The 14721-nt window shown below is 35.9% G+C and overlaps 2 long non-coding RNA genes across 3 annotated transcripts in view; one reads left to right on the forward strand and one right to left on the reverse strand.

Moving 5' to 3' along the window:
- The window catches only part of LOC149133139 (uncharacterized), an 81674-nt gene extending 79590 nt beyond the window's left edge, over window positions 1-2084 (reverse strand). The window contains exon 1 of the long non-coding RNA XR_016243900.1: window positions 1812-2084. This is a non-coding gene — a long non-coding RNA (uncharacterized LOC149133139). The remainder of the gene's footprint in view (window positions 1-1811) is intronic.
- Window positions 1-14721, forward strand: part of LOC128249172 (uncharacterized) — a 62810-nt gene that overhangs the window by 19056 nt on the left and 29033 nt on the right. Inside the window, exon 2 of one of the 2 annotated variants that reach the window (XR_008265268.2) lies at window positions 1230-1288. The exons of the other annotated variant lie outside the window; for it this stretch is intronic. This is a non-coding gene — a long non-coding RNA (uncharacterized LOC128249172). The remainder of the gene's footprint in view (window positions 1-1229; window positions 1289-14721) is intronic. 2 annotated transcript variants of the gene reach the window in all.

A 14721-nucleotide genomic window follows, 5' to 3' on the forward strand; every position in this document is an offset into this window, starting at 1 on the left:
AGTGAGAAACATAAACATACAGCATTTACTCAACTAATCCTCTGAGCAACAATATGCCCGAGAAAAAAAAAACATTCTATACCAGTACAGACATCACGTGCCTGACTAATAACCCCAAATTTACAAATGGAAATAAATATAAATAACAAGAAGATGAAGTAAAGAAATTAAGAGCCTAAAATTCCGCACATCTACAGCCTTTTGAAAAATGAAGTCTACAAATCCAGTGAACATACATATATTTCTTATTTCAAAGAAATTCCAACAATAGATATAACACGCAAGTCAAAAAGATTCTCAAACAATTCAACGTCTTTGGTTGAGATTAAGACACCCACCCCCAATAGGGGCCTCGACTCCCACATTTTAGAGCTCCATGGCCTCCATTTTTCAGGAGCAAAATCCTTTTAACAAGTTCCAAAAGACTGGAATTTTGGAATCTGCGCATAAACATCAGTAGTATGGGATACATGTGTCATGATTAGAATTTTATGTACGGTGTGCAAAGAGGGAAAGAACCCTCATTTGCAATTCCGATGAAATTCGAATCATAGGTATTCCAGTTCGTTAGAGAAAAGTCTAATTCTGCCATTGCATATAACACGGGTAACGCCGGGTACCTCTGCTCGTATATATATATATATATATATATATATATATATATATATATATATATATATATATATATATATATGTGTGTGTGTGTGTGTTTGTGTGTGTGTGTGTGTGTGTCTTCTGAAATATATCATCTACGGCTTACAATAAACTTAAGAACTACACGATACAACAATAACCAAATTATTTGTACGGAAATGGTTTCCGGAGTGTCAACATCGCCATCGGGTCTCTCTAACTGGCAAAGAAATAATGGTCGCAACCAGATGGCTGAAGTGAGTAGCGGAGTTAATCATGGTGTCTGCCATTGTGTGTGATTCGTATAATACTTCCGGTTCGCGTTTTTCACTTCTTCGTATCACAAGTATATATTCAATGGCGACGTTTTGCCATAAGGAATGTTATAGGAGTCTCCTTGAATTGGGAGAGAAGTTATTATTTATGGCTGAATAATATCTAGAAATTATTAAAGGGCGTACGCATTTTCCCATATCTCTATTACTAGTATTGCATAAATGTAGTAATTTGTACATATTTGTCCTATATCCGATACCTTAATATTAAAAGGTGACTTTCTAGAACGATGATTTATCATACTTTAAATTTTCTTCCAGATATTAACGATAATAAGCTGCTGCCTGTCACCATTCATTCCAAGTCTTTATGGAAATCAGTGAGCCAATTTTCCTAATTTCCATGCATTCATACCTCTTTCGGCAGAAAATCACTCAACGATTTATTAATGTTCATACACATTAGTTTCCTTCACACTCATATGCATGTCACAAAGAGAAAGAGCTGATTTAATACGCTATAAATGAATATGAATAAAGATAAGTTCACTTGTGCGTTCAGACTATAGACTTAATTGTATTCAATGTTGGAGGTGAGCTGATCATGGAAGAATTTTTTTTTACCTGTAATTATCTTGTTAGACATTTATCTCTCAACTGTTTAATGATATGAAATTGAGGTAACTAGAGGAGAGATATGAATAGTTCGATACATCAAATGATATTTTACGCGCGTATTTATGTATCTATGTTTATATATATATATATATATGTGTGTGTGTGTGTGTGTGTGTGTGTGTGTGTGGGTGTGCCTATATATATATATATATATATAGACTATACTGTATAAAATATGAAAAGCTGTGTAAGATATATACATGTAATTATTGCTTTCCAACTGACCTGATATTGTATACATTCCTGTTGCAAATTTAATTTAATGTCGACTTTTAATATCTTTCATTTGGTTATAATTCTGTGCATCATGCTATTATCCCTGAAGAAGCATTGAATAGAATCGTGGTAGGAAAGTCTGTTAATTTCTTCCAAGCTTACCATCTTCATGTCGTCAAAGATGATTAGATGATTGCAAATTTATTCCAAGGCTACAGCGTAGGTGAAAACAAGTCAGGAAATACAACTACTGCAAAAAGTATTTCTAATATGATAAAGCCAATTTAGTTTTTGATTAAGTGCAACCGTGTATTGTGACGTCAGCATAAATCTCGTTGTTGACAATAGAAGTATAACTCTTTCCAATTGTTTTCCATTTGGTATATTTGTCGTAGTAATATTCCTATTGAAACCAGCAATATAGAGCACCGATGAAAATATATCTAGAGGTATTCATTTCCCTCCTCTCTCTCTTTCTATACAGCCGTCCTCTTATTTGTGTGTATGTGTGTGTGTATATACACACACACACACACACACACAAACACACACACACACACACATACACACACACACACATACACACACACACACATATATATATATATTCACTGATATTACTTCTCCTACTTCTACTACATTTTGCTGTGTGCATTCAACGCGCAGCCCAATGTATGTGTTGTATTACTCTTGTTTTGTAAGGTTTTCTCTCTAAAAAAAAAAAAAACTACCTTACATGCCTGATTACACGACGGTGGTAGTGCAATCATCACAATAGACTCGGCCGATAGACGTATCCATCCCACATGCGACGGCAGCTGTTCTACATAACCACGCAAATCAATAATGCGCGCAATCTGGACGAGTGTCTGCAAAACGATTTCGTCGTGTTGCGCGCCCCTCGTACAAGATTGTCGGGTAGCACATCCATGGTTATAGAGTTTATCTCGGACCAGTAGCGCTCCACCAGTAGCCCTGCAAGGCCCACGACATGTGAACATTATCCATGACCGGAAGGTTCACTGGAACACACTACCTAGTTCGTTTTCGTCGACGCCCAGTCGTTCCTCTAGAACGACGTCACACTTAACGTCCATTAAACCTCTGTATATTACTAAAGCAGGACATTCTCCGATCCTACTACTCAACTGTTAGAAGTCTGTGAGCACCTGACGACACTCAAGGAACCAGACGCCTACTTTCGGGCTTTTCTTCGCCTAGGCCTGCAACTCGGTCACGGAAAGGAGCTTCAGGAAGGCGTGCCTCACAAACAAAGCTCACACACGCCCATCGTTGTAGGTAGCACAACCTGAGATCGTGTCTGCGCATTGGAAGCCACTGTGTGTATAATCGGCCACTTAGAGGATGCTGGCAGCAGACTGACAGCTTGCCCATTGGCACGCAACTTATCCACAAATAATTAAATGAGAGACGCTCCAAACAGGTCAAGCCGTAACCGGGGTAAAGCACGATGCTCAGGCGATGAATAATAACTGTGGCATGTAGGCATTCGCCACCTCTCTCTCCGACCTTTCGGGGACAGCTTTCTCTTAGACCATTTCTGGGTAAATCTGGTTACCTTGTTTATACCCTTCTCCAATTTCTTATCTACCTGGAGGTTGTGTCCAAACTTGAACCAGAGCAGTCTAACTGATCTGTCGGTCTAAAGTCCGACGCCGCCTATAGGCGTTTTCAGCAGTCAACAACATTTCCGCTTCCTCCCCGACGGACAACTAATTTTGTTTCGGGGTAGATTTCAATTTCAAAATAACACCATACTCATCCAATATTATCCCGAGATACTGGACGTTTAGCTACGGAGGCACATAGCAACGAGAGATCAGAAATTTTTTCCTCTCCTCACGTTCCAAATCGAACCACAATTATCTTTCAAGCAATTTACTGCCTGTGTAAAAGTTTGATTTTTCGATCCTTCTGGTCTTATTATTCAGACGCTTAAAAGTCGCAGTTCATTTTATGACCTGATCTTTATCGCCAGGTGGCAGTGCAAGATCGTCAAACATTTATTCTTTCTCTCTTTTATTTGCTTCAGTCATTTGACTGCGGCCGTGCTGGAGCACCGTCAGGACCAGTTTTAGACTAGCAAATCGAATCCAGGACTTATTTCTTAAGCCTAGTACTTATTCTACAGGTGTCTAGTGCCGAGCCAGTAGTTGACGAGGACGTAAACACACTAACACCGCTTGTCAAGCTGTGATGGGGCACACACATTAACACAAAGACACACACATATATACGGCAGGTTTCTTTTCTATTTCCGTCTAGCAAGTCCACTTACAAGGCTTTGGTCAGCCCAAGGCTGTAGTAGAAGACACCCGCCTAAGATGCCACGCAGTGAGACTGAACTCGGAACCATGCGGTTGGGAAGCAAACTTCTGACCACACAGCCACACCTACAAATTTTCACGAAAATCTGTCGAAGGAGTGTTCCACCCATGTCTGTTGGATTTCTTGTCGATGCTGTCGCTGTTGTTTTGTTGTTGTTGGTGGTGGTGGTGTGAAGGACGTGTTTTCGTTTTCCTAGTAAAACACTTTCCCGTTTCTCCTAAGAAAGGTTATTGTCATTCATGTTGCTGTCGCTGTTGTTGCTGTGATCCTGCTCGGTGCTGCTGTTGTTGCTCGCAGTAGTAGTGGCAGTGGTGGCGGCGGTAGCCTTGTTGTTTTTGTTTGTGATGTTGGCGCTGATGCTGGTCTTTTCACTGTAATAGCAACGCTAACGGGTGAGACGCTATCACCCTCTTTCTTCGTCATCACATCACTCTCCTCCGTCTCTCCCCTTCTTGACTTTCAACTGTCATCTCCAGTCATCTGCAAATTCTGACATTAAATACCTGTTATAATCATAAAATTTAGAGGCGGAATGTGACATATTCAACAGATCTTAGTAATTCAATGACACACAATAACTTTAATACGCCTATCTGTAATTTCATTAATGCATCACTTGGCAGAATCTATGTGTTATTGTTTGTTTATCTTGCTTGCTGTACGATCAAATAGTCGTATCCTTTTGTTAAACGGCCGTTAGTGTATTTTTTCTATGTTCATCTGTTTAATGTCCTATATATTTGTTTTTGGCGATGGTATTTTCAGTTAATTTATTGGAGCTCAATGGCAACATTTCTTCTTATTGGTTTTGGGCGGATACCGCAATTATAGTAAGAGTCTCCATATTTGCAAACAAATCTCCAAAGAGACAACTAAGTATTGAGAAAAATCCGAATTTGTTTTCATTATGTCAATATGATTTAAAATCTAACAGTATCCAAAATGTCTTCTGAATAATCCAAGTGAAGAAAACAATTTCCGTCATTTTGAGCTTATTAACTAAAATCATTAGAGCTGGCCGTAAAGGCGTCTTGCCATAATAATAATGATGATGATGATGGTAATAATAACAATAATAATAGATGCTATAAGACCTCCACAAGAGCAATGAACACAGGGAGTGGATGCTGCGGCTTGTGTGCAAACGCGAGAGCAGCAAAAAATCAAATTCCATTGTCAAGGAAGCTTTCAAATTCGTAAGGGAACTTGGCATTGACCCTGATTTAGATGAAGAATCTGAAACCACTGCAAATACATTATCATAACGGATCCAACAGCAAAAAAGAACGAGCAGAAGCAAATTGAGAGACGGTGGAACCAGACGCTTCTTCGTGGACAGTATATACTTCAAAGTCGAAATGCTGATGTAGACCAAGCAACAACTCATGAGCGGCTGAGAAGCTCAGAACTGAAAGCAGAGGCTGGAGGTTTCATATTGGCGGCACACCAGTGGCGTTTTAGTTAAATAAGTCAAGCCCCTGTACAGTTTTATATGTGAGACTAAAAACAAAGGACAATCGTAAAATGATGGTGATTAGCTTCACACAAAACTATAGATATTAAATATTCTCATTATTACACATTAATATTTCAAGGATGATTAATAAATACGCAAATAATGAAATGACTAGTATTTCTAGACAAAACCTATTTTATTAATATTCTATGGAGTAAATGCCGTTGGGATAGCAGTAGCCAAGTCACATTTTCCATGACCTTATTAATTTATCTAATTAGTTAACAAATGAAATATACAAAATAATCAACTTGTTTTTTAGTCCATACATAACTATTTTTATAGAGTAGCAGTAAAGTGTTTTGGCTGACTGCGGCACAGTTAAAGAAAGCATTTTACGTTGTTAATTGATATTGGCAAAATAGATCCACTCTACCACGATTTATAAGAAAATATATTTTTAAATAATTCACATTTTGGTATATTGCACTGTTTGTGAGTAATTTACTTGGTTCATACAAAGAAGGTACGGCAGGTGACATAATACAAACTCCTACTACACGATAGAGCTTTTCATATTTCATGCATGCCTCTCTTAAACTTCATTTAAAGTGGTATCAAATGCACTAACAAATAATTAAAGTTTACGTACCTAAATGATTGGCGATGAGTTAAACGCTGCTTTTAACAGCGGAAACAATATCTTATAATAACTCTGCTTGTCAGTGCGTTACTTAGCCCGTCGGTAACGCCTTCACGTGAGTAGAGAAAAAGGGAGAAAGAAAAGAGAGAGAAAGAGGACAAAGGGAAGAGGGAGGCAGAAAGAGAGAGAAATATTAAGGGGGAGAGAGAAAACCTGGAGAGAGAAGCGTCCATGACATGTGGTAGTGGGACTGTTAAAAATGTTAGTTGATGGTAGTGATATAGAGACTTAGGAATATAATTTTAGCAAAGGGGTGATGTTCTGATGGTGAGATTAAAGACAGGCAGAGAGAGATAGATGATGATGGTGGTGTTCGTGGAGGTGGCGATGGTGAGTGCACAGTAAAAAAATATGTTTCTTTTATACCTCCTATCATTTAAAGCAAGCACATCCCAAAGTTGCCATTCACTTTAGAACGAAATCAGTTTCCCGTTCACCTAACATATGCAATGATTATCAATAAATCACAAAAGCAGACATTTGATAAAGTGGGGTTTTTCTTGTCTGAACCTGTATTCACCCATGGTCAGTTATATGTTGCATTCTCAAAGGCTCGCAAATTATCTGATGAGAAAGTTAAAGTTGTTAGCACTAACAAACAAGAGAGAAGAAGACGAGAACATACACAAAGAACATAGTTTGCAAAGAAGTATTGGATTGAAAGGCTCACGAAAATTGAAATGTGTATTGGATCTGACCCATCGCTTTCGCTTATAAGTTACCAACGTTGTAATTTTCAGAGTATGCCATGTTGCATTAAATTTTTACCCCCGTGAAATCTTTACCCCTATATATTACATATAAAGTAATTTCTTTCGCTATAGACTTTTTGTTTTCTAGATATGAAAGTGTGACCATGTAAATTTTATAAGGTAATTTGTTTTTCTCTTTATGGGAAAAATAAGTGCGAATATTTATTGTATGAATGCTGTGCATGAAGTCTATAAAACTGTGCATGAAGTATAGTAAAGTATATATATAAAGCGCATTAAGTAATCATCGTATTGCTGTTTCCTTCCCTTTTCGATGTATAGGGATGAGTGACTCATCTTTTGATACAGACACTACACTGGCTATGCTTTCAGTTTTTTTGGATAAAGTTTTCAAGAATAACCGAATAGGATTTCTATTAATTCCGTGAAATAGTCATTAGTCTCATTAGTTGAAATAAATAGTGGAATATATTTATTCATTAAACAAGAACACGTATACTGAATGTCTAATGTTCAACAGATAAAATGGGTTAGACGGATCCTTTAATATTCAGTAAGACAGATAATATGGTAACTCAGACCTTAATATTCAATAGGAGAAAGAGAAACAGTGCAACGGATGGTGCCCTAGATATGAGGCAAACAAAAGTAAAGAGATTTATGAAGCCTTAAACATAGAAGACAAACGGAGAAAATATGATAAATGACGGTTTTAGTAGTATTCGATAGAAAATAGTGAAGTTTATGGACGGAAGAATGTAAGGAAGCGTGGAGTTGGAAATTTTAATTATATTCAAGCATTTTAATTTGCAATTATTCAAACAAATAGAAAGTTAAAATTTTATATAAGAACAAAATCGAAAATTTAAGCAAATATTATAACATTTAATATCCGAATTATTCTATAAAGATATCTTTTTAGAAATGCAGCCATATTAATAGCTTTTGTTAAAAAAAATTATTTTTTAATATTTGTTAAACAAATACGGCATTCTTAGATACACAGAACGTGACTGCTTTATTATATTTCGATTATTCATTAGAATAGTTAAATTATATTTGAAGATTAATGTTTATGGATATTTGTGAGGCAATTGTAATGAAAGTTTGAAGTGATGAAATAAAATTGCCTTTACATTGGCACGACGGGGTAGACCCAGGAATGAGAGGGTAAACGTAGAATATTCTTTACATAGAATTCATCTGAAATTAAAAATTAGATATGCTAAGAGGTGAAGTCAAAAGTTATCTGCACATTCGTCATAACATCACTGACTTCTACGCATACGTGCTTATAGTTGGTACTATTTTAGTCACGTTATCGATGTTTGAGCCTGATCGCGCCATTTTCTTTTTGGCTTTACAAGTGTAAGCATGGCCGTTCCACTAGCAAAGTGGACCAAAGAAGAACAAATAGCAGTGATCCGATTTCTCTGGAAAAAGGGGTATACGATTAACAATGTAAGATATGGTGCTTTGCTGGCCAACAAGCTGAAGTCAGTAATTTGCACCAATTTCTGACTATTGATTCATCATTTAAATCTTTATTGCTGAAGAATTCTCGGATGTGACGGTTGAAGTGTTCAATGTCGGATTTCAGTTCAAGGAGATTAGGGGTGGGTGTCGGGGTAAACTTGAAACCTTTTAATAGGAGGTTCATCACATTCTTGTTGAGGTTCCTATATATATATATATATATATATATATCAGAGAGAGAGAGAGAGAGAGAGAGAGAGAGAGAGAGAGAGAGGGAGAGAGATACGACGGGCCTCTTTCGGCATCCGTCTATTCAAATCCACTCATAGGTTTCGGTCAGCAGGCCGATACTTTAGTATAAGACACGCCGTGTGACTGAACGCGGAACCGTGTGGTTGGGAAGCAATTTTTTTTACCACACGGCTACGCTTGCACCTATATGCATGTGCATATACACCTACACACGAACAGATACACCCATATGTATGTATATATATATATATAAATATATATATATATATATATATATATATATATATATATATATATATATATATATATAAAGACCTGTTGGGGAAAGTGAGATCAAAACTGAACCAAATTCGATGGATGGCACCCGTGCCAGTGGATTGCTAACAGCACCATCCGAGCGGGATCACTGCCAGAGCAGCGGTTTCGCTTCCGTGCCGGTGGCACGTAAAAAGCACCCACTACACTCTCGGAGTGGTTGGCGATAGGAAGGGCATCCAGCTGTAGAAACTCTGTCAGATCGGATTGGAGTCTGGTGTAGTCATCTGGTTCGCCAGTTTCCAGTCAAATCGTTCAACCCATGTTAGCATGAAAAACGGACGTTAAATGATGATGATGATATGTACGTGGAAATTCTGAACAGTAATTAAACGAACATAATGAAAGCATTAATTGCTAACGGGTTGTACGTTGTAGTTTAGAACTTATAACAATGGGGCAGTTTTGGTTAAATACAGTCAATAATGATTGTCTGGCCTAAAGGCATAGTATCGGCCCTTCAGCGTATTTCTATGATTAAATACTTTCTTCATCAATTGTGATCTGAAGCTGGGCATCCGCCGTAACTCTAGTTCGCAGACATCCACGAAGACGAATATTTTCCCACATTTATTGATGTTACGCTAGTTACAAAGCACTCATACATCACGATGATGGAAACTATGAAATTATACAATACATAACAGCTCTTATATATATTGAAAATAAAATATTTCACCTAGAAATGAAGTTAGTGTCGATCACTGGGGTTATGAGCTTAACTATATTACTAATTGAAGGAAATACTTTAGCAGTTTCATCCATATTGCTTGAAACCGACTAACGCTTTCTAATTAGAGTTCCTATTTCTGAAATACTTTACGCTGTATAGCAAATTATTGGCATTCAATTTCATATATGAGAGGTTTCTTCCGGAATTTAAGTACGTTTTTGTGTAACTTATCTTCCAGCACTCATTAAGTTTGTAACATATTGGAAAAATGTATAGTTGTTATTTCCATAATAACAGTATGTGTACTAACTGAAAAATGTTACTTTTTTAGTGATATCATAAGCAATATTTTCTTTTCAGTTATACTGCTGATGATAGCTGAAAGAAGGAGCGATAAATATATAGGTAGATAGATAGATTGATGCATATATATATGCATACATGCTTAATTTCACACACACACACACACACGCACACGCACGCGCACACGCACACGCACACACACCCACAACCACACACACACACACACACACACACTCACATCCTTGAGAATATGTTTGCGCTAGCAAAGTACATATTCCACATGATTGTGTCTTGAGTTTTTCCATATCGATATGAGGAACTTTCATGTGTCTGTCTGTCTGTGTTTGCATGTATAGATGTGTGTGTGTGTGTGTGTGTGTGTGTGTGTGTGAGAGAGAGAGATAGAAAGAGAGAGAGAGAGAGAGAGAGAGTAATAAATTGCGTCTCCTAAGTTTCACTAATAATTCCTCTGTCAGCTGGAGCTTATAGTAGAGGAACTCAACCAATTAGACCCCCCCACACACACACATATGTATATGCATATGTAAGCATGCTTGTTGTATTTAAAAGTTCAGTATGCATTCAGGTATGTAGATTGTGATTTAGTTACCTATGTTTCAAATATCTTCCGATTTCGATATTAAATATACACTTTGAACACAGATTTTATTTCAATCTCATTCATATTCTATAACATAATTCCTATGCTGCTTTCACCCAGTTCACCAACTCTTATTGTTACTCTGCATGTCATTCCTTCTCATAAAACCACACACATCTCTTAATATTTCACAGGCATTACAACAAATCAGTTCACTTGAAAAGACACGAATATTTATATATGATATCATTAAATATTCAAATTAAATAGTGAAATTATTTAACTCTTGACTGCATAAATTAGAGATCATATTTGGTTTTCTTAGCAAAGTTATTTACGTCATATGACAATGAAATACTAGAGTTAATCAAGTCTTATAAGAATTAACAAGTGAAGTTATAAAATTCAATCAATTAAATAGTGAAATTATTTAAAGTGGTGACAATCAGAACTCTGATTTGAAGCATGTATGCGGTGAGGAAAAACATTAATGCTACAAGGCATCTTTTTCTCACCTCATAAACATTGTAATTAGATGTCTGAAGCTGGCAGTATCAAATGCGTTATAACAAACTTGACTATTGTTTTGCATGTGGTTGGTGTGACAGAGTAATTAAATCCAGTAATTTCTAATTCTAAATACGGTTTTATATATGTATATATATATATATATATATATATATATATATATATATATATATATATATTGGATAGCATTTCAGTGTCAATACTTTCTGTTATGACGGATATGAAAACACCACAACATGTAACAGGTTTACAATATTACATCACGTATACGCCATTATTCACATGGATATAAATAACTTAATATTCACGAGATTCTGTGGCTGTGACAAAATGATCTGTTTAATCTCCTCAGATCAACATTCTCAAAGTTGAATATAGAATGCTCGGTTTTCTATTTAGCGATAGAAATAGCTGCTGCCCATCTGCAAAGCAGGGAGGCACGGTAAAAGTTTTCACATTGAGATTATCATCACAGAATTTCTGCGATATGTTTTAACTCTAATTCCAATCGTTCAAAATGTTTTCTTGTTTAATTAACGGTTTCAGATTTCCAAACCTTTGATGTTGGGATGTTTTGAAAGATATTGATATAGTCACGAAATAATAATAATAATAATAAACTTCAAAAGAAATTTGTCAACATGATCAGGGTGTCATGCTGCAGTAAAGCAATCACATAATTTCATCTGTATAAAAGCTAATCGGCATCTGGCTTATTTTCAAAGAATGAAAATAAAACAGCAATTACTCACCAACACGTTAGAGATTCAAGTTCACAAATGTTGTTTCGTTTCACTGTTTCCTTTATTGCTGCTACAAAGGTTTCTGATCTTTGCATCTAACACTTTAATATCTCCACTGATTTGCTGGTCTTATTCTCTCTCCTCCCTTACGACATATCATTATAAAGCCTCACTAGATACGATTCTTTTAAAGGTCACAACCCTATGAAGATTCATGGTTGAACCTTTACTAAGCTACTTCGTCAAATTTCAAAGGCTTTCAAATAATAATTTATCGCAAAACCAGAAATCTATGATTTGTTGATGATGGGAGTTGATTGGTAACTCGAAGTATATGACTGCAAGTTTAACACACTGGTATTAGAACTGGAATGAAAAATTAGAATATGAAAAACTAATTTTATCTACCACATTGCCGTTTTGCAATCACAGCCTTGTCCGCGGTGAGACTGTTTCTGGTAGAATCAAGTACGACAATACAAATTTAGATCATGATGAGGCAAACGTATTCAGTAATTGCAGAGTCCAGAATTTATATTTATTTGCTGAATGCCTTTTATTATCACACCTCTATGAAAATCCAAAATAATATGGGATTTTCTGCATTTTCATGACATACATATATGCATGAATACATTCATACATACATTCATTCACCCCTCCACACACACCACACACATACACACACATACATTTTCAATGCATGTTTAAGTTACATCTATATTAAGCTTGTCTCAGTCTCGCATTAATTGAAAACTTTAGACTTTACATGTACAAACATCTGATGACTACATTCACACATCATGCCAATTCACACACATACACGCAGTCACCCACTTACACAGACTCGCACACTCGCGCGGATATGCATGCGTGTGTAGGTAAATATATATATATATATATATATATATATGAAGAAAAGCAACAAATTGTTGACAATCCGTCATGCAGAAATGAAAAGTATATATTACCTTAACGGATGAGTCCAGCATTCGGGTCAAGACTTAATATGGAAGAGAACTACTTAACTATTAACAGACAGAACCATACCCGCTGAACACACACACACACACACACACACACACACACACACACACACACACACACACATATATATATATATATATATATATATATATCAACGATATTTGGCGTGCTGTTCGGGGTTATTGTCAGCACGCTTATGGTCTCTCATTTCAGATGGTTTTATAGCAGATAAATTATGCGCCTAAAAACTCACGTCTCCTCATTTTTTGCTGCGGAGTTTAACCTGAAAACAAACAGTTCATGGGGTGGTATCCAGTAGCATTAAGTTTGCGAAGAGTATTTTTGAAAAAAAAAGAGCTTTAAAAAGAGGTATCGTAGCACTTACATGAGTGTGTATTATCACTAGTGGAACATGCTTCTTCTATGGTGTGTATATACATACATACACACACACACACACACACACACACACACACACACACACACACACACACACACACACACACACACACACACACACACACACACATACATACACACACACAGACACACACACACACACACATATATATATATGTATATATGTATGTATGTGACACCCTTCTGTTTGTAATGGGTATTGTTATTGTTTACGCGTGAAACAAACTTCATCTCTCTCTCTCTCTGTACACACACACATATGTATACATAGATGTACAATAAACTCACACACTTTTAATATACACACACACTCACACACACACACATATAAATATTGGGCGTTTAATTATAAAGAAATCACTACTTTTCTTTGAAGCTGTAAATATGTCTTCAGCATTGAAAAACTTCGACTAATATATTACGTTGAAGCATGAAGGATTCCGTTACAGATTCAACATCAACTTAAATTTCATTATTTTACCTTGTAATTTACGTATAAGATATATTTATATGAAGCATACAGCTAACGTTACCTGTGTGAAATCAGATGAAACACATCTGTCTCATTAGAACTATGCAAAATGCTGTGATATGTCTTTTTAAAGTTCTTAAATTCCAGAAAAACCTATAACTACGCTATAGTAACACGAAAGTTTTTCCAGACTAAGTTATATGGCAATACTAAAAGACATGAAGATAAGGCTATTTTTGTGTATAAGTATCTGATTAAAATCTTCTGAAACTTGTTTAGATTAGTACTGTAGTGCCATAAATATTTTAGTATCTACTTAGTATCATATCATTTATTGAGGGTGGTTAATGTTAACATATCGCATATTTTACAAAATTAATATATCTCAAGTTACACGATGCTGTATCTCTTGTTAATCAGAATGGAAATTTCGGTATTCGCTGACATCGAAAATCCACTTCTGCAAACATTTCTTCAAATTACAGGAAAGCGTGTTGCAATTTGATATTACCGATTCTCTATTTTATATATTTTTCTTTTCATCTTACGATTCTTGAATGCTTCAATAGCGTCGTCTTCTGATTTTCAAAGAATGACTTTACGTCTTTTTTTATATTTAGAGCAGGATTACATTTCCCAAAGATATTCATATTAAAAGCATCAAGAATTTCAGCTGAGAACTTTTACCATTAAAATCCGAATCTGAATAAAATTTAAGTATTTCTACCACGTTCATTTCCCTCGTAATATCGTAATAAAATCTGTGAGATACTGCTGTTTATATAAAGAAACAGTATCTGCACTAATTACACTGACTATACAATACATTAAATACTATACCAATTTAGCCTTCCAGGATTCCGAAATACCTGGTGGAAAATATTAAAACTTGAGGGACTACGTATATATATATATATATATATATATA

Source organism: Octopus bimaculoides, chromosome 12 (genome assembly GCF_046866305.1).
Source record: "Octopus bimaculoides isolate indiv1 chromosome 12, ASM4686630v1, whole genome shotgun sequence".
In the NCBI taxonomy this organism is placed as follows: Eukaryota; Metazoa; Mollusca; class Cephalopoda; order Octopoda; family Octopodidae; genus Octopus; species Octopus bimaculoides.